Below are 27,793 nucleotides of genomic sequence, written 5' to 3'. Positions count from 1 at the left end.
TCATTTCTTTTCTTTTTCTTTCTCCAGTTAAAGTAAACAGTGGAAGCCCTTTATTTATAGGCTACATCGCACTATAAACATCTGTAGCTGAAACGTGCACTTGCTAGGCATCCCTATCATTAAAGTGAACCAAAGAAGAAAGGAAGGAAGTACCAACCCACCAGAAAGAATGGGACCAACTGAAGGAAGTTGTAGACAACTGTAGGAACTTATTGGTTCCAATAAACTACTCTGATGAATTACAGGTCCATTTTTTCCCCAGTTGTTTCCTTTAGAGTTGGTGTGGCACGGGGGTTTAAAATGTTGATTCTGCAAACAGAAATAGCTTGATTTAAGACCTACTACTGACCCTTGGTGACTATGTGACCCCAGACGAGGTCACTTAGCCTCCCAATATTCAAGATAGCTTTTCAAGGCTATAAATTTCCTCATCTAAGATTCCCTATATCAATGAAATCGCAGGTCTGATCTCTATCCTACTTCTAAGCTAAGGAGCTCATTGGCTTTTGCTTTGAATGTCCATCTTCTTATCATTGAAATTACTTATATCTTTGCAGTATTTTTAGGTTTACAAAGAGCTTTTGCCACCATAATCTTGTCAATAATATAGTACAAGTACTATTTACGTTCCTGTTTTACAGAAGAGAAAATCAAGGCTCCCAGAAGAGAACTGATCCCCTCAAGGTGGCACAGAGAGTTAGAACCATGGATTGTGTTAAAACAGAGTCTCAAATTTTAAAATGTCAGAAAACATTTATTAAAAATTGCTTCTGCGTGTAATTAAAATTTTTAAAAGCCCTGCTAAATAACCTTTATCAGACTATTTACCACCAGTAGTGAGGGACAGGGTAGGCAGTGTATGGGGAGGGGAGAAGGAGAGAATCTGAATCATAAAATGTCAAACCTGTCAAAAAACACTTGTCAAAATTGTTTATACATGTAGTTGAAAAAATTAAAATTAAAACATAGACACCCCCCCAACTCCAAGTCAACTTCCCACTATGTCAAATAGAACTCTGGGCAGAAGATAAATAATAAAATGCAAATATTTGTCTACATTAACTAGCCAGGAGTAATGATTTAAGGAAATATATCCAAGGTTTGGGGGTTTTTTTTAGTATCAATACACATTAAGGTAGGTATGGATGAAAATATAGGTTTCATACTTATCAAATTTGCAGATACCACATCTGAAAGGGGGATAGCTAAGAAAAAAATGAGAATCAAACATATTTCAAGAGGTCTAAACAAAGGCTTAACATAAAAAGTGAAATTAAATAGACAAAATTACAACGTTTTATATTTAGTTTCCCCCAAAAAATCAACTTTATAAACTGAGAGTAATAACTAGTATACTGACATATGAGGTTGGAAGTATTTATTGTTCAGTCATGTCTAACTCTTCATGACCCTATGGACCACAATATGACAACACATAGAGTTTTCTTGGTAGAGTTACTAGAGTGGATTATCTTTTCCTTCTCCAGGGAGGTATGCAGGTGAACAAAAATCTTAGCACTCCCTCTTGCATGGTACTCACTTTTATGTGGGCGGAATCTTTGTTTCTCAGTTCTTCTTTCAGCATCAACCTCTTGGGCATGATTTTCCTTGAGTCAACATCTCCACTTTGTTTCCCCTTAAGAGTGCAGGGGAGGGGGCAGCTGGGTAGCTCAGTGGATTGAGAGCCAGGCCTAGAGTTGGGACGTCCTAGGTTCGAGTCTGGCCTCAGACACTTCCCAGCTGTGTGACCCTGGGCAAGTCACTTGACCCCCATTGCCTACCCTTACCACTCTTCTTCCTTGGAACCAATACACAGTATTGACTGCAAGACAGAAGGTAAGGGTTTAAAAAAAAAAAAAAGAGTGCAGGAGAATCAGTTTGTCAGAGAGAATAATAGGGGAGGAGAGCTGTGTAAAGCTGACCACCTTTGAGATCCTTTGAGATAAACGTCTTTCTCCTTACCAAGCATCATTTCTCCTAACCAGTGTTGAGACATCATTGCACCAATTGAGACCTGGATTCACAGACTGATCTTTTCTGTTTTGAGAGCAGTCAAAACATTGTTTTAAGATCCTATTTCATATATACCACAGGGACCCCCTATTAGGAAAACTATTCCTCTTCCTCTCCACCCATCCCCATATTCAGAGAGAATTCTGTCTCTGGCTTCATCTATGTCTCCTTCTGAGTAATATGCCACTTCCCTCCTCTCTTTTTTGCAACTCTATTTCAAATAATTAAGTAAACAGATCAGAGGTGGTTATGCCAGATCAAATTTTATCTTAGATAGCATTAACATTAATTAAATAGAAATAGAAGCACTTTCAAGAACAGATAATAATAGATAGCATTTATACGATATTTGAAGGTTTGCAGAGCACTTTAAAAATATCTCATATTATTCTTACAACTACCTCCAGGGGTAGATACTATTATTAGCCCTATTTTACAGACAAGACAGACAACAGTTAAATGACTTGCTCAGAGTTGTATAGCTAGTGTTTGAGGTCAGATGGGAACTCATTCTTTCTGACTTTGGACATGAGCTCCATCCATTTTACTAGATAAATGCCTTTAGATAAGTCCTCTAGGTCAGAGGGTGGGAAAAAAGGAGATAAAACCATCATCTATAATCCATTCACTTAAATGAACAGTTCAGATCATACCAGATATTCATTTCAGTCTGAGTTGCTTAGGGATGCTCCATTATCCATGACTGGCAGAGACGTCTGCTATGAAACTCTCTATAGTGGTTCAAAACTAGTTTCCTTCTTCAATACTTTGCTCCCAGTCTCCAGTCTTCTTCTAGGAATGGTCCAATCATTACAAAGGAAGTTGGTTCTAACCTCAGTAAACTTGCTCACTTCTTACAGTCACTGATAACTAAAAGTTATACATGAAAGCCATCAGAAAAAAAATTTATAATAATGAAAATAAAATTATAATGATATACTATATAATTATAACAATAAAATGTAAAAATTTTAATAATGATAAAAATTATTAAAAATATAATGATATGGAAGAACATTAGGAGTTTTGATGGAATATAGACTCAATATGATTTAAATCATTATCACTCTCCCCCCAAAAGTTGATGTGTTGTTTATATTTTTACTCTACTAATAGAAATATAACAATTGGGACAAGGAAAGTTAATAGTCCTACTGTGTCCTGTTGTATCCTAGCCAGACACATATCTGGTATATTATATCCAATTCTAAATATTAGCAGAATGGTGAAAAGACTGAGTATCATTTCATAGGAGAATTACTCAAAGGAAATGGACATATTTAGTTTGGAGAAGAAAAGCCTGGGGGGTAAAGGAGATTCACAAAGAAAAGAGATTATATTTATTCTGTTTAGTCTTAGACGGCAAAAAGAAGGCCACTATAAGGATGTAACAAAGAGGCAGATTTTGGCTCCAAGTAAGGAAAAAGATGTTGAATAGTTACTCAAAAATGGAATTGGTTGACTTAGTGATAGTGAGTTCCCTTTTACTCTAGGTGTTCAAGCAAAGGATATATAATGATTTTTCCATAGAAACTTTATGGGGAATTCATGCTTTCAGAGATGACCCAGGGCCCATTCTTATCCTTGTCTACACAAAGAATAACCAATTGCTTTAGTTGTCAAATTCAGAATACCAGGTTATTTATTGGACAACTTTTATCTGAGTCAGAAATCTTTCCCTGAAACAAAATAAAAGGACAAATTATTCTGGGGATACACACCATCCCTATCTACTTTACAAATGGGAAAATTAGGTGGTAGAGTAGAAGAAAAGCAAAGGATTGAGAATCAGAGATCCTGGGTTCAAAATTTACCTCTATCATTTACTATCTCTGTGATACTATTTATATTACTTAATTTCTGGGTCTCTGTCTTTGGTAAAATGAGAAAGATGTACTAGATGACCTTTAGGATTCCTTCCCAGCTCTAAAGCTCTATGATTCTTTAATCCTTCTGTGGCTGTGAGATCATAAGGTTTTTTTTTGTTTTTTTTTTTTTGTTGTTGTTGTTTTGTTGTTTTTTTTCCCATTACCAGTAGAAGGGCCTTTCTCCCCACCTTAATGACAGAGCAAAAGTCTTTCACTCTCATTTCCTGGTCATTGTCATGTGGAGGCAGAATCAGTCCCAGAAAGGTCTGAAGAAAAATCAGAGGCTGCTAACAGCCTTATATTTGATGAGTGAGTGACTGAGCACCCCTCAGGGCCCAGGAGATCCAACTTCAAATTTCATGGAGTTCACCATTTGAATTTTTAAAAGGAAAGTACTACCTCCTTTCTACTATTATGCTTTTTTCTAATTGATTCCATCCATTATTTATTTTAGATGGGGAACTAGAGCAAGAAATAGACAAGCTGATGGATTTCTTTCTTTTTCCACAGTTCTGATATAATCACCTTGTATTCTTTAACTCACAGACTGATACCTAGATGACAAGATTAATAAAAACTTTTGAGTTAAAGTATCATTATTCTTTGAGGAGTCTGACTTATATTCTATAGCATTTTGTATTTTTTCTCATATTTTTTTCTTTGAGAAAATTCAAACCAAATAGTATTTGCAGGTTGTAAAATAGAATTAAAAAAAAAGAGTAATGAAATAAACATGCAATTTTCAAAACAAAATTAACACTCCTTCAAAAAGCACAAAAGAAGATATTTTTAAAATCTATATTAGCACAGAAGGATTAAATAAATTACTTAAATTTACATAATTTGTGGCAAAGTGGAAATTACAATCTAGAAGTCTTGATGATAATGATGTCATAAATTTGAATTGCACTGTAGAAAGAATTCCTGGCAGATTCTAGGTTTAGATTCTGCCTCAGACATTGATAAGCTAATTGGTCAAGTGCAAATATTCAGAGATTCGTTTTTTCCCAGTTTAAAAAATGAGGATAATATTACCTTCCTCTTAGGACTATAAAAAAGAAAATACTTTGTAAACCTTTAAGTCCTATAGAAATCTGTATTGTTATATCTTCATTTCAGCCAATAGTTTTGTTAAGAAAAGAAAAGGAATAACAACATTTTTATTAAATATTGCCATACCAGACACTCACTATTTTCAAACTATATGGGGTGAAATGCTCTCAAAAGATGGAGACTTAGTAGAACAAATCAAAACCATGTGGGGGGAAAATATGGAAACAGGAAGCCTTCTCTTAGGCAGCTCAGTGGGAAAATGAATAAAGCACTGGGCCTAGAATTAAGACAGGGCTGAGTTCAAGTCCTGATTGAACCACTTACTAGATGTATCACCTTGAGTAAATCCCTTAATCTCTGTCTATTTCCTCAACTGTAAAATATGAATCACAGTAGCAGCTGCTTCCCAAAGCTAATGTGTGGATCAAATAAAATAATATTTTTAATGTATGGCATAGAGAATATTCTATATAATATTTATTAGATTTATTATCTAAATATACTCTAGATCATTGATGGGTAAACTACCGCCTTTGGGCTATTTATGGCCCCCTGAAATGTTCTATCTGGCCTGGCGACATTATTCCTAATCTGACAAATACAATGAGTAGGATACAATACAATGAAACTTCGAAAGAGTTGCCTTAGAAACAGACCGACAGATGAGCATTTCCTTTCCTTTGGCCCCCTCTTTAAAGAATTTGCCCATCACTGCTCTAGATCATACTATCTATTCTCATCATTACTACTGAAGTTGTCCAAAATATATTTTAGTGATTCTAAAGATGACACTATATCTTAATAATTTTATCCAACTATAAAAAACATATTTATTTATTCAAGTACAAAAAAATAAATCATTTTTTCCACCCATCTCCAAACACCAAATACCAAAGAATAGTAGTAACAGGACTTGCCCCATGATTGTTTCTGTCTGATATGCTATGAATATAAAAATAAGAACAAAATAATAAAAATAGTAACAACATAACAATTCACATCTTTAAAGAATCATAAGGCTTACAAAGCATTTTTATCACAATAATGCTGTAAGGTAGGTATTACAATTATTATCCACATTTTATAAATAGAAAATGAAAATATTTACTCACTCATCTGGATATTTGTAGTTGGACAGAGGAAGAATTCAGATGATTGGTTTTGGATTTTGGCATTGGATAGACAGTCTGAATCCAATGCTTTTTTAAAATAGTACTTGAAAATTGGTGGGAGGCAAGGGGAGGAAGTCAGGGGAGGAGATAAGACTAAAATGCTGACTATAAACATTGAGTTCTCTAATTTTCATTTTTTGTGAGAAAAATGTAAAACCTTTTATTATTGCCTACATATGTATTGGGTCCTCAATATTTATGATTTATGTCTTTCACTATGATTAGTGTTGCTTCCTATAGTTTCTCTATTTTAAGCAATTTAGGAAAATACCTAAGTTCTTAAAATGCAACTATCAAATGTACAAAGGTCAGGACCTACTGACTTATTATTGTCTTTTCTCTCTGTTTTCTAATCATCATCTCTCTAAAAAAAAATATGGAGAAAAAGAAGAGATTAGTGTGAAAAAATATGTAATTGTAAAAACGAAAAAGTTTATACAATTTGCCAAAACACAAAAGAAAATACTTTTAAAAATCAGTGAGGTATAAATAAATTGAAAATACTTAAGTTAATTAAAACAAAGGACTAGATAGGTAGGTGAGACAGTAAATAAAACACTGGATCTTGGGTCAAGAAGTCCTGAGTTCAATATGGAAATATGTATTGCATAACAGCACTGCTATAACCTACATCAGACTATTTACTCTCTCAAGCAGGGAGGAGAGAAAAAAGGGAGGAAGAGAATCTTGATGACAAAATATCAGATAACAATTGTTAAAAATTGTTTCTACGTGTAATTGAAAAATATTATACTAAATAAAGAGAGAATATGCTATGTTGTTCAAAGCAAAAAGAGATGATGAAGAAGATGATGAAGACTTGAGTTCAAATCTTGCTTTAGACAATTAGTAGCTGTGTGACCGTGGGCAAATCATTTAATCTCTGTCTGTCTCAGCTTCCTCATGCAAAATGGGTATGATAATAGCCAGGGAGGTAGTGAGGATCAAATGGTATAATTTTTGTAAAATTCTTAGCTTAATGCCTGGAACATTGTAGGTTCTTAATAAATTCTTGTTTCTTTCTTCCTTTAAAGAGTTTTTTTTAAAAGACTAACAAAATCAACTACTAGCTAGCTTGATAAGAAACAAAGAAAGGAAAATCAAATTTCCAAAATAACAAATGAATAAATCGAATTTACAAAGCATGGAAAGGAAATAAAGAGAACAAAATGAAACTATTATAAGCAATTAAAGGCCCTACCCCACCCACTAAAAAGCCCTGAGACTTTAAAGGAAATGGGTAATAATTTATAAAAGCATAAAACACCTATATTAACAAAGAAGAAATAATGATTTTTAAACAATCCAGTCTCAGAAAGAAAAAAATGAGCAATAAATGAATGACCAAAGGAAAAGAGGAAACCCTGGCCCAGAAAGATTTATTTGTACATTCTCTCAAAAAATTTTAAGAGCAATTAATCCCTGCACTTCAAAAATAGTTTTCAATAAAAGAGAAAGAAGGAACTGTACCTAACTTGTTTTAAAGAACAAATATGATCCAGATACCTAAACCAGAGAAAGAGAATGTATATCACTACGACTAACAAATATTTAGCAAAAAACAAAAACAAAAAACTTAAAATTTTAACAGACTTCAACAATACATTAAAAATTATTTGTGATGACTAAATAAGCTTTATAACTGGGTTGCAAGGATGAGTCAAAAGTAGGAAAACAATTTGCATAATTAATAATTATTGTCATTAGGTCTTGTCTGACTCTTTGTGACCTCATTTGGAGTTTTCTTGGCAAAGATACTAGAGTCATTTGCCATTTCCTTCTCTAGTTCATTTCATAGGAGAGGAAACTGAGGCAAACAGGGTTAAATGATTTGCCCAGGGTTACATAGCTAGTGCATATCTGAGGCCAGATTTGAATTAAGAAGATAAGTCTTCTTGACTCCAAGCCCAATACTCTATCCACTCTGTCACCAAGATGTTCTATAATTAATCATATAAACAACAAAAGTCAATGATTACATTCATCCATGCTGAAAAAGCCTTACACAACATCCAGTGCTCTTCTATAATTAATCAACAAGAATAGCCTTGTGTATGTTTTCTTTTCTTTTTCATTGAATTCATGTAGGACTTAGTCTTATCCAAGAGTGTGCTAAAGCCAACTAGAACTGACTTTTGAGAGTCAATTACTCAATTTTCAGGGTGAACATTTACAACTCAGAAATCAGCAAAGGCTACAAATCAGTTTGAATTTGTTGTTTGTATTTGATAGCCTTGACTTAAGAAAGTGAAAGAGAAAATGCTAATTAAACTTAAAAGTACATGCTACATGCCTTTCCTCCCTGGAAAACTGGTTGTTTAAACACTTACCAATGTGTTCCTGTTTAAATGTCTCTCTGTATAACACAAGACTAAGGTTATCATCTTGTTGTGTTTTTTTTTTTCCCCTTTGCTATCTGAAGTAAAGTTACCAAGTAGATAGTTAGGTATTATTCATTGACCATAATTATAACTTTTGATCAACACAGAATGAATCTAAATTCTCTTCCATATGATTTCCCTTAATGAATTTGAAGACCTTTCTTCTATTTCTTTTATTGTCTCTTCCCGTATGTTTAAAAAATGTCTTTTTCTTGACCAATTAAAGAGTAACTGAGGAAATGCAACCAAAAAGTTCTTTCTCCAAGTCAGGAGCAAAATATAGCATAATTCATTTAAGTAGTTTCCTTTAATTCCTTTAATAAACATTTAAATCCCTGACAAATGATAGGCAGCTAATTAGGGCAGCTAGCTCCTGCAGTGGATAGAGTGCTAGGCCTGGGACCAAGAAGATCTGAGCTCAGATATGGCCCCAAAGACTTGGTAGCTCTGTAACCCTGGGCAACTTGAAACCTCAGTTTCCTCATCTGTAAAATGAGCTGGAGAAGGAAATGGCAAACCACTCTAGCATTTTTGCCAAGAAAACCCCAAAAAGGGTCATGAAGAGTCAGACATGGCTGAACATCAATTTACATAATTATGATACAGAGAGTTTTGTATTATAAAATGTAGATTGGAAAGCCACATCAAGGTGACTTCAAAATCAATCCATGCAATTGTTGTTTCCCATCCAGTGTCAGCTATCCAGTTTGACAGATCATTTTCACGCCGTTATGATTTATAGAAGACATATTTTGCCTCAATAGCTTAGCAATGAATACGCTGGAGATGGGTTTCATGAGTTGGGATTAAGTGAGAATTTTGAAGGAAGAGTTATGAAGATACTCAGATATTCTAAAATAATAACTCATATGTAGATACTTCTTTCATAGTAATCATATTTGGTTTGGATTTTTTAATTTTTTTTTGCATTTTGCAGCTGAGGAAACTAAGTCTCAGTGAGGTAAAATATTTGTCTGCAGTCACACAGAGACTGGTAGGCAATGGTAGAGCTGGTACTCAAACTCAGATCTGCTAATTGTTTTTTCAATTATTCTGTTAAAGGAGTAAGAAGAGGGGAATGAAGAAAAAAGAATGGATCTCATCTTATAGACATTTCATAAATTCTTATTGATGTATATTGGCGGAGACCTCTATGGAGCATGCACTCTTATTCTATGATGTTTGGCAAATGCTCTAGTCCGGCACTGACTAACCTTTTCAGAGTTCCCAGAAGACAAATTCAAGTTGCCTGTGAGCTCCCCCTCCCCCAATTACCTGAGAGAACTGAGGGAAGAAGTGCTTGCTTTGGGCCACTGGACAGAGGGGCAGGGCGTGTAAAAAATGTCCTCAGATCATGAGAAGAGGGGAAGGAAGCAAAGCAACTCTCTGAGTTCTGGCTCTGCACACCTACCAAGTCTTTGCCAATGTTGCTCTGGTCTCTTGCTAAAGGGCACCTTTTTTCGGAAGCCAGTGCTTGATCTCTCATCCCCATGCTATCATGGGCAAGGGTAGAGGGGAACAGTATATGTGTTAATGGTGACTCATGATGCTTCTATTGTCTCCTATCCAGATCCTCTTCAAAAGGAATAATACTATTCAAATTGGTATAGAGACTGTTAATATTGATTTGATCAAATTTGATACGGGTAACCTGTGTGTAGTAGCAGGTTACGCTGACTTGAGTCTAACTGATGTGATAGCAAAAAAGAAAAACAAGCTGGGCTTTTTTTACCTTGTCCAGGTAAAGGATGTCAATGGTAATAGCTTTGCCACTGGATTTTCAAACATTGTTGATATAGACAAAAGCTTATATCTTTCTTCCCTGAGGAAAAGGTAGCTGTCTTGTTATTGCTGAAGAGACTAGAAATTGGTAGCTAAATAAAGGAGAGAATAAATGATGGCAGATCAGAAAGAGCCAAGTTTGTTCAATTAAATAAAAATGTTACAATGTAATTTTCTTTTCCTTCTTCCTTTCTTTTTTCCCTTCTTTCCTTCCTTCTTTCTTTTCTTCCTTCCTTCCTTCCTTGCCTCCTTCCTTTCTTCCTTCTTCCTTTCTTTTTCCCTTCTTTCCTTCCTTCTTTCCTTCTTTCTTTTCTACCTTCCTTCCTTCTTTTCTTCCTTCCTTCCTTCCTTTTTTCTTCCTTCCTTCCTTCTTCCTTTCTCTTTTTCCCTTCCTTCCTTCCTTTTTTTCTTCCTTCCTTCCTTCTTTCTTTTCTTCCTTCCTTCTTTCCTTCCTTCCTTCCTTCCTTCTTCCTTTCTCTTTTTCCCTTCCTTCCTTCTTTTCTTCCTTCTTTCTTTTCTTTCTTTCTTCCTTCTTTCTTTTCTTCCTTCCTTCTTTTCTTTCTTTGTTTCTTTGTTTCTTTTTTTAAATGGGATGTGGGGTGTGGAGTGGGAAGATTGAAGGCTGTGAGCATAAATGTTGAATAAGCTATTAGAAGATATAGCTGTATTTGGTTAATTTTGTTTTATCTTTCATTAACATGGAGGATTCACTGGGTAGAGGATGGGGAGATGGCATATTTCAAAATGACTCATGCAAACACAAAGGCATCAAGAAAACTTTAAAGAAAAAATAGAATAAGAAAGTTGAATTAGATGGCCTTCCAACTTTGGATCTTTGGTCCTACATAATTTTATATCTGTTATGGGCATCTATGAGTCCTTCAGGCATTTCTATATTTGTTTATGAGCTCCTATTTTTTCTTTGTGATGGGTCACTGTCCCATATTTTAAGTATTTGTCAATACAAACTTATGAGGTTTTTTTTTTTTTGTGATAAAGGAAATAAATAACTGTCCTATTCTGATATTTACAATTTTATACACTGAGTAACTTTTCTAGAAGGCAAATTCCTTTTGAGGAAACTATATACATGAACCACACCTAAGCTTTATCGAGAAGATTTTCCTTAATGATCTACTCCAGGGTGAATGCATAATGGACCAAAGAGTGTGAGAAAAGGCCGGAATTCCCACTAAAGGATAAGGAATCAAATCTGAAACATTCTCTTTAGCAAAAGGCCAGAACACATTATGCCACTGAAAGTGACCCAAGAATATTCTCAACATGCTTTCCTCCCTTTGGGAGGCCCAGGGGAATTAATCAGGAGCCTCTGAGGGTCATGCATTCCCTTTAAAGCAAGAAGTCAGAGCATATGTACATGCTTGATGGGTTCATTTGTTTGACTAGTGATTATGATGATGACTGTGGTAGGTTATTTTGGAGTGCACAAAGAGAGAGGCATAGGGAATATAAGATGAGACCACAGAAATTAAGTTGACCTTCCAGAGAACTTGGAAGCTGTCGAGAAAGTCAATAGTCAAAAAGGGTTGTATAAAAGAGCCACAGAACAAGGAAGCAGTGTGAAATGGCTTCTGTGACAAGCAAAGTAAATTATTGTGTTTACTTATAAGTGTTGGCCAATAAATTGTTGGGTAAGTGCTAAACCACTGTATATTGTTGTTTAGGGGTGTGTATAAATGATAGAATCAGTTCTCCTTGAATAAAAATTTCCATAAATTTTACCCTCCTAAGAAAAGAGTTCCCTGAGAACCTTTATTCCTGCTGTGTCCTCTCTTCTCCAGTTTCTCTTGTTGATCATCATGTATTTCTTACCCCTTTAACTATATAAGTGTATTCTAAGACTATTCTTTGTCTTCTTCTTTCTTCTCTTTGTATTCTTTTTTTTATCTCATCACCATCTATGAATTCAATTGGATCTCTACTTGGATGAACCTCATATATTTCTAGCCAAGTTTCTCTTCTCTTCTAAGTTCCAGTTCTGCATTACCATCTATTAGAATTTTTCAATAGCTATTCATTTAGACATCTCAAAAGCAAATTGCCCCAAACAGAATTTATCTTACCCCTATAAGTTCATCCTTTTCTGAACCTCCCTATATCATTGTCAAGGGTACCATCATCCTTTTAATCCTGTAAGATCACAAACTGAAAGTCATCTTTAATGCCTTACTTCCATTCAATCTCTATACTCTATCCTTCTAAGTCCATTCTCTTTCCTCAACTCACGCAGCTTCTGTCCTATTTCACCTGGACTATTAGCCTACTAACTAAACCTCTGCCAATTAGTTTCTTCCCTCTATAATCCATTCTCCATCTAGCTGCTAAATACAGCTCTTATGTGATCATTCTATTCTCAATAAAATCTAGTGACTTTTTTTTTACTTCCAGAATCAAAAGCAAACTCCTCTGCTTAGATTTTAAGCCCTTCACAGCCTGGGTCCAATCTACTTTTCCATCCTTATTTTATATTATTCCTCCTTCTTCATTTTTTGGCCTAGCCTAGTGATGGGCAAACTATGGCCCCTTTGGCCAGATGCCACCCCTTGAAATGTTCTATCTGGCTGGCAACATCATTCCTAATCTGACTAATACAATGAGTAGGATACACTACAATGAAACTTCTAAAGATTTGCCTTAGAGACAGACTGAGAGATGAGCATTTCCTTTCCTTTGGCCCCCTCTTTAAAAAGTTTGCCCATCACTGGTCTAGCCTAATCAATGTTCTTTGCACTTGTCTTTCTATCTCTCATCTTTACCCTATGCTAGGTATGTACTTCCCCCGCTCTCTCTTCTGCCTCTTAGAATCCCAATAAGCTCAATTCAAATACCAACTCCTTTCCCATCCAGCTTCTTGTAGCCCTCCCTCATCATCTTGGGATTACTTAGTTTATAGTTTGCATTTTACTTCTATGTGTTTCTCCTTGGAATATGTGAGCTCCTTGTAAAATGGCCTTGTCTTACCCCAGCATTTCCCATAGTGCTGGCATCTACATAGTAGCTGCTTAATAATAAATGTTTCATGATCTATTGTAGAAATATTCTGGAGTTTGTTTTGTAGCTTTCCTGTTCAGTAAACTGGTATGGGTGGAGCATTACATTGTAATTATTGAATAAATCAATCAACGGATATTTATTATATACCTACAAACTACTGTGCTAGACGCTATGGAATTACAAAGATATTCAAGACAACCTTGCCCTTTAGAACCTTTTAAGTTAGGTGGAAAGATGAGATGTATATACTGAAAAAGACAAATGACCTGTGATAATAAATAAGGTGCCACATCTGCAGTACAGATGAATGGTACCAGATCTCAGTGAAGGACAGAACCCTTCTAATAGGGGTGCTCAGGAAAAAAAAAATGCAAAATCTGATTTGAGACTTGAAGGATAGGCAGGATTTACACAGATGAAGGAAGAAGAAGGCCTTTTGGTACTCAGAATTCTGAGAGAAGGGCATGGTGATGGAAGTGATTACAGACCAGAAGGTTATTGATCTGAGGGTGGAATGGATAGCAGAGACCATTTAGTATGACTCCCTCATATGGAAGAAACTGAGGTCAACTAAGTGACATCCAAGGTAGCAAATGTCAGGAGGGAGATGTAAACCCAGGTATCAACTCTTCTAGTCCAAACCTTCCATTTTACAGATGAAGAAACTGACATCTAAAGAGGTGATGTGACTTATTCAAGTCAGAGTTTGTGACTGGGGGCTCCCTCTAGGCAAAACCATAGGAATCTTCCACACCTCAGGTTTAATAGTAAAGGAAACCTAAGTCAAACCAGGAGAATCTCTTTAGTCATACCAAATAGTTTTCTAAAGTAAAATGCTTATATCTTCTCTATCTCCCGAGAGAAATTGCAAAATCTCTTCACACTATAGGCGGTCAAATGACATGGGGCCTCTACTCTGGGGCTTTCCTTTCCTCACTAGTAACCCCCTTTCCAGGACCACCATTTTAGGAAAGATGACAACCATGTTTCACCTTACTCATGCCTCAGCTCTCTCAGGAATTCTCTTTTTCCTCTCCTGCCACATCACCCTAAAGGACGTTTGCTTTCCTTGCCTTCTAGTTTATCTGAAGCTAACCTAGCTAGACCTGTAATTCAACTTACCAGGAGATCATGCCTGCCCTGTTGGCCCCAGAAAGGCAGCAGTCATTATCATTATCATCATTATTACCCAAACCAGTCATTAAAGATGTGCTTGAGCTATGTGCTTGCGATAATACGCACAGGGAGAATTACATGTATAATCTTTACTTCCTGTTGATCTAAATCTCTGGCAGACAACATTGTCACAGATATATGTTGGCAGGAAATAGAAAAAAAAGTAAACATTCCATCAATATGTGGATAATCAGTAAGGCATTTTGGTTATATATATACAGAGAGAGAGAGAGAGAGAGAGAGAGAGAGAGAGAGAGAGAGAGAGAGAGAGAGAGAGAGAGAGATACAGCTAGGTGGCACAGTAGATAGACTGATAGACCTGGAACGTTCATCTTCCAGAGTTCAAATCTGGCCCCAAACACTTAATAGCTGTGTGATCCTGGGCAAGTCATATAACATCTTTTGCCTCTATGTTACTGGAAATTTTGAGGTCTTTGAACTACATTTCCCATGAACCGACTAGCTTCCTGTCATTACGCACTGACGTCGACAGAGGGATAAAATTGAGGGGTTGGTGTTCCTCTTTCTCTGTGCTTCCTATAGTGGCATGCTTTTTGAGCAGCCTAAGCTAGCATGGCACGTGGCTTTATTTTCTAGAGACTACTAATGAATCTTATAAAACCATAATATTTTTAAAATTATTATTATATATTAATTTTATTTTTTAAACCTTGGCTTCCTTATCTGTAAAATAATTTGGAAAAGGAAATGATAAAAGATTCTAGTATCTCTGCCAAGAGAATTCCAAATGAGTTCATGAAGACTTGGACATGAGGGGAAGCTAGATGGATCAATGGATTAAGAGCCTGGCACAGGGGCAGCTGGGTAGCTCGGTGGATTGAGAGCCAGGCCTAGAGACGGGAGGTCCTAGGTTCAAATCCAGCCTCGGATACTTCCCAGCTGTGTGACCCTGGGCAAGTCACTTGACCCCCATTGCCACCCTTACCACTCTTCCACCAAGGAGCCAATACACTGAAGTTAAAGGTTTAAAAAAAAAAAAAACACCAAAGAGCCTGGCACAGAGGTGGGAGATCCTGGGTTCAAAATTGGCCTCAGATACTTCCGAGCGAAAGCAGACCATATTCTTGTTCTTCTTTATATCCCCAGAACTTTTCACAGGGCATGTGAAACATTTTATTGTGTGGTTGTTCAGTCATGTCCAAGTCTTCATGACTCTGTGGACCATCACCTGCCAATATTGTCTAGGGGGTTTTCTTGGCAAAGATACCAGAATGGTTTGCCATTGCCATCTCCAGTGGCTCAAGGCAAACAGAGGTTAAGTGACTTTCCCAGGGTCACACAGCTAGTAAGTGTACAAGGTCAAATTTTAACTTGGGTCTTTCTGATTCCAGACCCAGTGCTCTATCCACCAAGTCGCCTAGCCTGTAGCATAATAAGAGCTTAATAGAAACTTCTTGACTGACTTTCATTTTGAGTAGGTCCAACTTACTTAACTGTTTCAGTTTATTGTAGCATCATACTTCTATTCAGCCATGTTTGAAACTATGAAATCATTCTTGACTCTTCCTTATCTTTCAGCCTTCATATGCAATCATTTGATGGATCATGTCCCTCTTATCTCCATACTCTCTTTAGCATCCATTCCTTTCTCTCCACTCATATAGCCTCTACCCTAGTCAGACCTCCTCATCTATCACATAATCGCTCTCTCTTCCTCCAGCCTCTTCCCTCCTTAATCTGTCCTTACACCTATCAAATTGATATTTTTAAAGCTCAGATCTGACCATCCCACTCCCCATCTCAAAAAATAAAAACAAAAACACTTTATTAAGCTCTATTGCCTTGAGAGTAAAATGCAAACTTTTCCCCATGGCATTTCAAGCCCTCCAGAATCTGATTCATGTCTACTTTTTCAGTTTTGTCTTCTGTTACTCTCCTTCCTTCATTTGCTTCCATCCAGACTGTTCCACTAGCTGTTCCTCATGCATGACATTTTATATCCCGACTCTGTGGCCAGTCTGGAACATCTGGAATGTTCTCTCCTCTCCTTTGTCTCTTATTTCTGTCCCTAACTTCTTTTAAAGTCTAGCTCGTGTTACCGCCTTCATGAAGCCCTTACTGATCTTCGTTATTAGTACTTTCTACCTCTAAAAATAACTTCGAATTGATTACATAATTTTGTAATATTGTATAAATGATATAATATAGTAACCATATATAATATATACTTATATGTGCATCTCCATAGGTGTGTATGTATGTATATTAATTACTCATGTATCCTGTGTGTCCCCAGAGAAAAGTGTGGATTCTATAAGGATGCAGATTTTTAAACATTTTGCCGTTTCATCACTAGTGTGGTACCTTGAACATAATATGTGCTTCTAACTTTACTAAATGTGTGATAGTGCTCTAGCGATCTTGCTTCAAAAGGTATGTATTGAGCACCTGCTCTCTACTCAGCATGGTGGAAGCTACTGTATGTGGGAAGTAATGGCAAATGAGCAACAGAACATGCAGTCAGTAAAGACCTATTTAAATGCCAACAGTGTGCAGAGCACGGTACTAGGCACATAGTTTTGTTTTGTTTTTTTAATTAAAAAATTTTTTAAACCCTTATCTTCTGTCTTAGAATAAATACTGTGTATTGGTTCCAAGGCAGAAGAGTGGTAAGGGCTAGGCAATGGGGGTTAAGTGACTTGCCCAGGGTCACACAGCTAGGAAGTGTCTGAGACCAGATTTGAAACCAGGACCTCTCATATCTGGGCTTGACTCTCAATCCACTGAGACACCCAGTTGCCCCCTAGGCATGTAGTTTCAATAAGAAACTTCTTCTGTCCTTGGGGAGCTTAGATTCTATTAAGGGAAAAGGAATAAATATAAGTGGAAAGGTCAAACAGCTAACATCATAAGTAACAGAGCTGTGGACAGCTAAGTGGTTCAGTGGACAGAAAGGTAGGCCTAAAGATGGGAGGTCCTGGGTTCAAATATGGCCTCAGATATTTCCTACCTTTGTGGCCCTGGGCAAGTCACTTAATCCTCATTGTCTAGTTCTTACTGCTCTTCTGCTTTGGAACCAATACACATTACTGATTCTAAAACAGAAGGTTAAAAAAAAAGTAATGGAGCTGGGTTTTTTGTGGTGGCAGAGAACTGGAAATTAGAAGATGCCCATCAGTTGGAGAATGACTAAACAAATGGCATATGATCGTGAAGGAATGCTACTATGCCATAAGAAATGAAAAGCAGATTAAAAAATTTTTGTAAACTCTTACCTTTCCCCTTAGAATCAATACTGTGTATTGGTTCCAAGGCAGAAGGTCAGTAAGGGCTAGGCAATAGAGGTTACGTGACTTGCCCAGGGTCACACAGCTAGGACGTGTCTGAGGCCAAATTTGAACTCAGGACCTCCCATCTCTGGGACTGACTCTCAATCCACTGAACCACCCAGCTGCCCCATAATTTTTTTTTTAATGAAAAGACCTACATGAAATTATAGAGAGCAAAATGAGCAAAACTAAGAGAGTATTATTCACAGCAACAGAAATATCGTTTGAAGAATAACTTGAAGAGGCATGTAAGGTAAGATAGAGTCCCAGGGATGGAGACTTGAATTCCTGGGTTAAAATCTGGCATCTGATACTTCCTTTCTGTGTGACCCTAGGCCAGTCATTTAACCCCCGTTGTCTAGCCTTCACTGCTCTTCTGCCTTAGAATCAATACTTAGTATCAATTCTAAAATAGAAAGTAAAGATTAAAAAAAAACCCATATAACAAGAATAATTTACATATGTCTATAATCCAGAAAAAGAAATGATAAACAGAAACAATCAAGACATAGTTTTATATATACTTACTTTGTTTTGTTTTGTTTGTTTGTCAAATGATTCTTTCACTAGTATGGGCAGGTGAGGGAAGGAGATGCCTGGGAACTTTAAAGTAAGAAAAAATTAAATAATAAAAAAAAAATAAGTGATGTAACTGGGATTAGGACCCAAATTTCCTTGAATCTCCCTTGCCAATATGTTCAAGTAAAAAGTGGGACAAGATGGGTGTATCCCGTGAATGGAGAGCCATTAAACAAGCAATGCTGTTAAACTAGAATGAGCATTTTCTCAAAAGGGTGTCTCTAGTGATTATAGACCAAGACTTGTCATCCTTCTTGCCAATCCAGGTACTGTAAATAATTATATCAGGCTAATATCATTATTATTTGTATCTGTGTATGTGATTATACAGGAAGTGGGCACCAGTTAGAGAAAGTTCAGGGAATAATAAGATATACCAGTTCCTCTGGTTTAACTAAACAAGAAGGGAAAAGAAGCCTTTAACAATATGAAGAACCCATTGTGTCTTCCACCCAGAAATATACTTTCTAAAGCATATTTAACTTCCAGCTTTACATTTTACATATTTAAAGAGAGTTTTTCATTGAGTCAAATTTGGCAATGTCTTGTAGACTTAAAGCACTTTGTTCTCCAAGATTCCCAAGGCCTAAATAGTAACATGCATGTGAAGAAAATAATTCCATAATGTAAATTTATATGAAAAAATAATTAATTCTTCCCTAAATAGACAGCATGGTACAGTGGAAAGAGTACTAGACTTAGAGGCAGAAAGGCTTATTTTTTTCAAATTCTACCTTAGGCACTTGCTAGCTGGATGACCCCAAACAAGCTATTTAATCTCTCTGGGCCTCAGTTTCCTCATCTATAAAAAGGAGGATGTAAAACTCATTGACCTCTGATGTCCTATTGAGCTTTAAACCTGTTATCCAACATCCTCCTTATATTCATCATCCTGGAATGGCAGAGGTTCTGACTCTTGAATGATGATAGCAGGAGAGGGCAATCTTTGGACATTCTTCCCAGGTAGAAAAGTTTTGAGTTCAGATAGGAGCAGCTAGGTGTCTCAATGGATAGACACCAGGCCTAGAGTCAGGAAGACTCATCTTCCTGAGTTCAAATCCAGTCTCAGACATTTAGTAGCTGTATGACCATTGGAAAGTCACTTAGCCCTCCTTGCCTTGGTTTCCTCATCTGTAAAATGAACTGGAGAAGAAAATGACAAACCACTCCAGTATATTTTCCAAGAAAACCCCAAATGGAGTCAGGAAGAGTCAGACACAAGTGAAACAACTGAGTTTGGGCCATGGGGAATGGTGGGTCTGTCATCTGATGCCCAACCTAAGTATGGAGGGTTTTGTAATTGGAATGGCCACAGGATGACAAATTGTTCAGTTACTACCAAGGGACTGTATTCAATGTCAGTGCAACCAGTGAAAAATCTATCTAAAGTGACAAAATCACTGATTCTTGAAGTAAATATTAAAGTAAAATGCTGTTGCTCACTTATTTGTTAGTTTTAGAGGGAAGATCTATAATTTCATTGGTACAGGGCAAACTTTTTCAATAAAGGGAAAGATAGTAAATATTTTAGACTTTATGGGAAAAGAGGCAATACTGAGAATATTATATAGCAATTTATATAATTAGAGAAAACACATTCCTACAAATATTTTAATTGAAAAAATTCAAAATGTAATAAACATGTGCAATTTTTTTTTGCGATGCAGATCTATTAGCGTGAAGAATAATTATTTTGGACGGATGTATAATATTTCCCTTAAGTGGGGTTCGAAGTTAGTGTTCCTTTCTCATCCAAATTATTTGCAAAGATTCATCTAGGAATATGGACCTATCAGGGGATTTTATGTATTTCATATTTTAAAATGTCTTTTCACACAGATTGGTACTACCAAATACTGATATCAATCTGTGAGCATATGATTTTAGTTGAGTCAAAAGGCTAATAGTGGGGACAGCTAGGTGGCTCAGTGGCTAGAGAGGCAGGCCTAGAGACAGGAAGTCCTGGGTTTAAATTCTACCTCAGGAATTTCCTGGACAAGTCACTTAACTTCATTGGTCTAGCCTTTGCTGCTCTTTTGCCTTGAAACTTATAATTAGAATAAATTTTAAGATAAAAGGTAAAGTTTTTTTTAAGGCTAATAGTGATAATTTTATTTTCTCTGGATACATTTCTTCAGCAGCTATAATCAAATATGGCTTAATTCACTATCTGTGAATGTCTTTTCTTACATGATTAACAAATGAACCACTCAGAAACCTGCTATGGCTACAGCCTCATTTTCAAGTTTTTTTAAAAAAATTTGTTAAGAAATTCTGCTATGATGAGATATTTCACTTTTTATCATGATGTTGCAGTCCTGTGAGTGCTTAGTCTGGTAATGACAACTTACTCTTTTTTTTTTTTTTTAAACTTTACCATCTGCCTTAGAATCAATACTAAGGATTGGTTCCAAGGCAGAAAAGGGGGTAAGGATTTACAAATAGGGTTAAGTGACTTGTCCAGGTTCATACAGCTAGGAAGTATCTGAGGTCACATTTGAACCCAGAACCTTCCATTTCCAGGCCAGGCTCTTTATCCACTGAGCCACCTAGTTGGCCCATGGCAGATTATTCTTTTAGCACAATTATAGTGTTGTTATTTAATAAATGCATTTCTTTTGCCATCTAATTCAATAAGAAACTAATCCCTACTCTACTGAACTTTAAAAATATGAGAATCAAAATCTGCTTTTTTCCTTTTTTGTTTTGACATGATGGATATCCACTGGTAATAAAAAATAAATAAAATGTCAAAGTGCAATGTGAAATGTGTGGCACTCAAAAAGCTAGTGAGTTATAGCTCTGTCACTATGATTTGTAGTATGCCTCGCAGCAGAGCAAAGCAAAGAGACAGCATACAAGGTCTCTGTCCACAGAAAGTCTTCTGCAACTATTCAACTTTGCCTTTATGCCACCAAAGCATTCCCAGACTATATGTAAATGAGTCTGGCTATGTTCCAAAAAATCTTTAATGGATGCTGAAATTTGAATTTCATATAATTTTCATGTGCCATGAAATATCTTGACATAGAAATGTCCAAAAAAGAAACTCTTAAAAAAAAAAAAAACTTTACCTTAGATTTGATACTAAGTATTGGTTCCAAGGCAGAAGAGTGGTAAAGACTAGGCACCTGGAGTTTAGTGACTTGCCCAGGGTCACACAGGTAGGAAGTGTCTGAGGTCAGATTTGAACCCAGGACCTCCCATCGCCAGACTTGGCTCTCTATCCACTGAGTTACATAGTTCCCCCACACCCCAATAAAAAAACTCTTAACCAAAGCAAATCATCAACTGCTCTTACATTCAAATAGGGTTCCCAGAATTTATTGGATCATCGAAGAGTATTAGTAAATTAATTGCTCATGGTCCCACAGACAGAATGTCAGAAGCAAGGCTTGAGCCCACATCTTCCTGGCCTGGGAGCAGACCTCTGAACATTAGATCACACTGTCTCTCAACATAGAGTGTACACAAATCAGTTAAACTTATAATTGCGACTATTTCTTTTTTTAATTGAATTTTCATTATCATGCAAAACACACTTCCATATTGGCCATTGTTATGAGTGCAACTATTTCTAATCTGTGTCTTAGAAGTTATTTTGTTCCACAAAGAAAATATACTGATAGCTCTCCTCACTGAATCTTCCTAATAATAAGCAATAATAAAAACAAAAAATTACAACTTGGCATTGTGAGTAGTAAGTTGGCTTTAGAGTCAAGAAGAATTGGAATTCATTTCAATTTTTGACATATACATGTCAGGTGATTCAGGACAAGTAATTTAACCTTCCTCTGCCTCAGTTTCCCCATCTGTAAAATAGATTTGTAAGGATAAAAATGAAATAATATAAGCAAAGCACTTTGCAAAACTTGGCTATATATATGCATATATATATGTGTATATACATGTGTTAGCTAATATTTCTTAATCTCTCAGACCTTTAGGCAATTCTCTAATACTATAATTTACAAATGAGTCACCAGGGCAGCTAGGGGACAGAGTGGATAGAGCACCAAGCCTGGATTTTGGAAGACCAAAATTCAAATTTGACCTCACATACTTCCTAGCTGTGTGATCCTAGGCAAGTCATTTAACCCTGATTGCTCAGCCTTTGTAGCACTTTTGTCTTAGAATTGATACTAAGACAGAAGGTAAGTATTTAAAAAAATAGCTGCCAATAAGTATTGATAGAGGGGGTTTTCTACTGCAAGGAAGATCAGAAGATCACACCAAAATCAAAGTATTTTTTAAAATCCTAATAAATAACTTACCTTGTTCTTTAGAGTCTCCCAAACATTTGCCTACTCATTTACTTCAATTAATTTCACTAGAAATGCGTGAGTCAATTAGAATCACTTCAGTAGCTAACATTATTCCCCATTTTCTGTTCTTTGCCTTCTGGATTTTTTCACCTTCCTGTGAGGTAAAAATCAGCCAGGATATTCTCATTTTACTGCATGTCCTCAGAGAGATACACTTTTGGGGCAATTTAATCAAATTTAAAGAGACTGAAGAGAGGAAAATAGAAAATCTGTGAAATTCACATGTCTTGTGAAGTTTTCTAAGGATGTTCTTTCTATTGGTATCTATCTCACCTAGCGGCCACCATCCCCAACTATTCTTTTTATTATTATTATTATTTTTTAAACCCTTAGTAACAATTCTAATACAGAAGGGCAAGGGCTAGGCAAATGGGGATAAAAGACTTGCCCAGGGTCACACAAGTAGGAAGTATCTAAGGTCAGATTTGAACCCAGGATCTGCTAACTCTGGGCCAGACTCTCTATCCACCAGGGTGCCCTGCCTCCCCTCTGACAATCTATTCCTCTAAAACAAACGAACCCTTTTTTTCTTTCTGTAGTTTAACAAATAGGATAGGCCTAGGAATAGTTTTCGTAGGCAGATTGCCTTTGGCATGCCCTCCTCACTCCTTTTTGCAGCATCCTTCTCCCCGCTATGATCACACAAATTCACTTTGCTTGCAGGTAGGTGCCAAATAATCCCCGATGGTTTAAAGTGTTATCCCTCCCAGAAGTATTTGTGACTTGGGGGTGGGAGGATATATGACAGCTGTCTACAAATAGCACCAATGTGGCAGATGGATTAAACTCATCCCGTGTAGTTTGTTCAAATCCTATAATTCCTCTCTTAGGAATATAATTTTTGGTTTATAAATAATTTGAGATGTTTGCTGAAAATTCTAATAAGAAATATATACATATTTTATGTGCATATATAGTTATGTATATGTGCATTATATTATATTAATACTATATATGCATAATAACATATTTATTTAGCATTTTAAGGTTTGCAAAACACTTCGTATACATATATAATCTCATTGGATTTGGGAAGTGGCTGCTATTATCTCACAGATGAGGACACTAAAACAGAGTCCAGTGTCACAGTTATATTAAGTTTCTAAGGTAAATTTCAAACTCAGATTTTCCTGACTACAAGTATAAAACTGTATCTTGACTAAATTCTTATTACTTATACCGACATAAGGGCCAGCTAGATGGCACAGTTGATAGAATGCCAGACCTGGACTTTTCTTCAAATCCTGATTTCAAATTTGGCCTCATGCCCTCATTAATTACGCAACCCTGGGCAAGTCACTTGACTCTTTTTGCCTCAGTTTCCTCATCTAAAAACTGAGCTAGAAACAGAAATTGAAAAACTACTCCTGTATCTTTGCCAAGAAAACTCCCAAAAAGGGATCATGAAAAGTCAGAAATGGCTGAAACAACTAAACAGCATATTGATGTGGGAAAGCCATATTTTAAAATCTGATGAATTTGACTCAATCCAAGATTGAAATAGTTATTCCAGCTATCACAGTTGTCCTTATTTTTCTGTAGAAATAAAAGTTCTAGAATTTTCTAAAAACATTTAATAAAAGGATATATATTCATATGACTAAGGGAGAAGAGGCCAAGTCTTTTATTCAGGCAGAGCTTGGAAAGAAGATATAAGATCTGAAAAAGGTTCTTAGAAGTGATATCAAATCAGGAGTTTGTTGGAGCCAACCTCAACCAGATGGACCAATTGTTAAATTTTCCATGTGAGCATTCACTCTTCCGAAATTGGCAAATGTTAAAAATAAACAAATAAGGGCTTAATTCTTTTTATTGTTGCTTGTAATGGAGAAAATGTTAATAATTCAGATAAAACTTTAAAAATGTCCTTCATGAAGAGTGTTGTTAAACATTTACCAGCACACACCATCCATCAAATCAAACGACCTCATTTTGTAAATGAACATTCTATGACTCACAAAGGTTACTCGAATTGCTAAGCAACACATAGAGGTAATAGTAGAATTCGGACTAAAGCCCAGGTTTCTGAATTCCCAGACCTGATGAATTTGACTCAATCCAAGATTGAAATAGTTATTCCAGCTATCACAGTTGTCCTTATTTTTCTGTAGAAATAAAAGTTCTAGAATTTTCTAAAAACATTTAATAAAAGGATATATATTCATATGACAGAATTCTCCACTTCCTCTGATCCCTTTTTCCAAGAGTGAACCCCACTATATGTACAGGGAAAAGACAATTCTACCTGTGTTGTACAATTTAAAGGGTATAAGAATCCCATCCTCCTTAAGTAGTTCTCCTAGTGACCTATGGCCATCATATGAAATTCCACCAGTAGAGTTTCATTCATTCTGGTTGAAATGTGACTAACTTATAACAACTTAAATGTTTTGGTCTACCTATTTAACAATGTTTAGCTGACAGCAGAATGGAGGCCAGAACTAGGTGGTGAAATGTGACCATAGACAACTGGGAAAAATATGATTTGTCTGTTGGTGATGGAATACTATTGTGCTGAAAGGAATAATGAACTGGAGGAATTCCATGTGAACTGGAATGACCTCCAGGAATTGATGCAAAGCCAAAGGAGCAGAACCAAGAGAACATTATATATACAGAGACAGATACACTGTGGCACAATTGAATGTAATGGACTTCTCTACTAGCAGCAATGCAATGATCCAGGACAATTCTGAGGGATTTATGAGAAAAAAACACTATCCACAGCCAGAGAAAGGACTGTGGGAGTAGAAATATAGAAGAAAAACAACTTCTTGATCACGTGGTTCAATGGGGATATGATTGGGGATGTAGATCCTAAACAATCACCCTAGTGCAAATATTAATAATATGGAAATATGTCTTGATCAATGACACATATAAAATCCAGTGGAATTGCTCATTGGCTATGGGAGGGGGGTGGGAGGAGGAGAGGGAAAGAACATGGAATCATGGAAAAATATTCTAAATTAATTAATTAAATAAAGAATTTTCAAATTAAAAAAAATGTGATTTAACTGAGTAACTTATAAGAAGAGGAAGGAAAGACTGATGAAAGGAATGAAAAAAGGGGGTGGTTGAGACTAAGTTAATCTTTCATAGCTCAAAATTTTTGCATCTCGCCTTGTAATTCTCTATAAATTCATTTTTTGGTTAATTCAATGTAAATTGGATAGGGAATGAGGCTGAATATGTGGAAAGACCATCAAAGTCAAAGAAAATGTCAGTGTAGAGCAATAAAATGCCTCTTGTATTCATAATTTGAAGGATTATAGATTTAGAGATAGAAGAGACCTGATAGGTTGTCTAGTGCAAACCCTTTATTGATGAGAAAGCTGGGGCCCTGAGAAACTGAATGGCTCAGCACATGGCAGAGTCAGAATTTGTTTGATCTGATGCCAAATTCAACACTCCTCAAGGACTTTCTTGGTCTTTTTCTTCTTAAAATAGGTGAGATACATTTCTAAATCATATATGGGGTGAGGGAAGTTTTAAGACCCATTTGATTTGAATTTGACTCAAAGTTTGAGTCTTTTTTTTTTATCTTTTAAAAATCCTTTAAAGATAAAATCAGATTTTTGCCAAAGAAAAGTAAGTTCGAATCCCAAAAAGCCTGGTGTTCCACTCTCAATTGAAAAACCATATGGTATGAATTGAAAACTTGGAAAAATGTATTTCTCTCTCTCTCCAGTCCTCCTTTTTAGCTCAAAGTTTAACAGCCTACTGAAAACAAAAAGAGTCAGGGGCAATGATTTGGACAGCTCTCAACAGGTTCTTTTACAAAAAAAATAATGCTATTTCCGATCTCATTCCCTATGGAGCCCTTTTCTAAAATGAAATTTTTACTCAAGGATACCTTTATTCTAAAAGTAATGAAAAGCAATGACATCTGAAACACTCTAAGTGGGAACAGAGTGATAGGCTTCAGCTCAGGGCTGGTTGTGGATGAATATCTCCTCAAACTTCAAGGCTTCAGCGGGGAAAAGAAAACTTTAGAAAATAGCAATTATCACACAAGGGCAAGCATTCCAGGCAATGTATCATAGTGGGAAAATGTCATATTTAGAGTCAGAGGACTTGGGTTCAATTTCCAGAAATCAGTTAACCTCACTGAGCCTCAGTGTCTTCATTTGTACGATAATAGTGTTGGATTTGGATGATCTCTGAAGTCCATTTGGATTCTAAATTTATAATCTGGCAGCTATGTGGTTTAGTGCAGTGATTAGTTGTTTAGTCATGCATAATTCTTCATGACCACATTTGGGGTTTCCTTAGCAAAGATACTGGAATGGTTTGCCATTTCCTTCTCCAGCTCATTTTACTGAGGAAGAAACTGAGGCAAACAGGGGGAAGTCATTTTCCAGGGTTACATAGCTAGGAAGTATCTAAGGCCAGATTTGAACTCCAGAAGATGTATGTACCACATAGCTGCCTTCTAGTTCAGCAGTGTCAAAGTCAAACAAAAGTTGGGGCCACTAAACCCTATATAAGTATACCGGATGACACATATTAACTTAGAAATCCCCATATTAACATTATCTATGTTCTATTGAACTTTTATTTGTTTTTAAAATATTTTCCAATTACGTTTTAATGGATTTGAAGTCAGGAAGCCCCAAGTTTGAATACTGCTGTTAAAGGTCACCAGCTATGTGACCTTGAAAAAATGGTTTAATATCTTCTAACCTCAGCTTTCCCCATTAAAAAATGGGCATAATAATAGCATCTTTATCACAGGATTAAATGAAATAATACATATAATAATAGTACATAGTAGTGTATTATCTGCATGACTCAAGATTAGGGTTTCTAAAATAAAGAAATCACAGTCTTGATAACTTATTGTTATTTTCTTGGTACTCCCAAATGGTAATTCCTCCTCCTAATCATTGTGTTTCTTTTTTATATATCTCATATCTACATATCTATGAATATGTTGTACCTTCCTTGTAGAATCTAAGGCCTTTAAAGACAAGGATTCTCTATTTTTTTTCATTTATATCCTCTATGTCTTTTCCAACGCCTGCCTCTAATGCTTATTACCTTAATTGCTTGATGGTCAGTATGTTTCTTCTATCACCAATTAGTTCTCCCCTCCCCTCCCCTGCCCTACCCTCCCCTACCCTCCCCTGCCCTCCC

The sequence above is a fragment of the Gracilinanus agilis genome, chromosome 4 (genome assembly GCF_016433145.1).
Source record: "Gracilinanus agilis isolate LMUSP501 chromosome 4, AgileGrace, whole genome shotgun sequence".
NCBI classification, from domain to species: domain Eukaryota; kingdom Metazoa; phylum Chordata; class Mammalia; order Didelphimorphia; family Didelphidae; genus Gracilinanus; species Gracilinanus agilis.
The sequence above is the reverse complement of the archived record's forward strand: the minus strand, read 5'-3'. Positions refer to the sequence as shown.